We start from the raw sequence: 1,512 nt of genomic DNA, 5'->3' as shown, positions 1-1,512 counted from the left end.
TCCTTATAATTAGATGACATATCATGTTATGACCTCTAAAAATGTATATAATAGTCTTTCATATACATTACGTAGTAAAATGCAATTATATTATTAATCGTTTCAACATAGAGCGTGACTGATATTTACATGAAAAATTATATGACTGAGTCAAGCAAAAAATTTCAAAGATAACAATTGCACGAGTTGTATTATAATACGAAAATGTTTTAAATTATATGTTACAATTCAAGGTAACATTCTCAATGTTCTTATTTACTTTTCAACACATAGAAAGAACATAAATTTAGATGCACACATATTTCCGCACAAGATAATATTGTTGTTACATGGAAATGTTTGTTACGAACATATGTATATATGTATATAGGAATATTTTTTGCACATTTTTTCGCGTATAATTTTAGATTTTATTCATTAGTAAATGTATTGAGAATTAAATAAACAAATGCATGGATTTTGTAATCACAAAATTTATCATTTATTATTTTTATTAAAATATATATCATTAATTATTGGAAATATATTTTAATTTTTTATTTAATATTACTTCAAATTGTTAAATTAAATATTATATATTTATACATTACATTTAAAAAAAAATAAAATAATAATTGTACATTTTTTTAATAAAAATAATTCTTTTTTGTTTAAAATGTTCTTCATATATTTATAAATAATTACTATTCAGTTTAAATATAAGTAATTGATATACAATCTATAATGTATAATGTTTGTATGTAAATTTTTAATAATTAAATTTCTTAGTAATTGTGCATTAACTGTTTATGAGAAATAAAAAGCATGAAATATATATTTTAAAACAATTTTAAATAGATTTTAAGTATTTATCCATATAGGAAATACAATATATATAATATATATGTTTCTTAAAAAATAATAATATTATGCGGATTACCATTTTATTCTTGATTGTACGATATGTAGTATATATATTTTATGTATATATTATATATATTTTAATGTTATTTTAACATTAAATGATAATCATAAAATTTTTTATTTTTAGTAATATAATAGTTTTATTTTTAGTAATATAATAGTTTGTTTGCTTATTGTTTAAATAAATTTTTGTATTTGTTAAAAATATATAATAAAAATATATATTCTATATATTACACAAAATCATTGATATCAATCAAAATCGATTCATTATATTCAGGCATTTAATTATCATTGATCAATTATCAATTATCATGATCAAATAATTAATTGTCAAAAAAATCATAACCTATTAATTAAATAAAATATTAGAATTGAACATGCGAAAAAATAATAATTTTAATCATCAATCACGATTAATAATTACGATTAAAATACTTTAATCAAAATTAATAATTTTTAATTTTGATTAAAATTTGCTGTTTTATTTATCTACGCTGTTACTGTTTAATTATTTATTTATGTTTAATTTTATAATTTTTTTATATTTTATTAAATTATCATAAAAGTTATCAAGAGCATAATCTATAGATATTTCGTATAAATATA

This window comes from Apis dorsata, unplaced genomic scaffold, assembly GCF_000469605.1.
Source record: "Apis dorsata unplaced genomic scaffold, Apis dorsata 1.3 scaffold_226, whole genome shotgun sequence".
NCBI classification, from domain to species: Eukaryota; Metazoa; Arthropoda; class Insecta; order Hymenoptera; family Apidae; genus Apis; species Apis dorsata.
The sequence above is the reverse complement of the archived record's forward strand: the minus strand, read 5'-3'. Positions refer to the sequence as shown.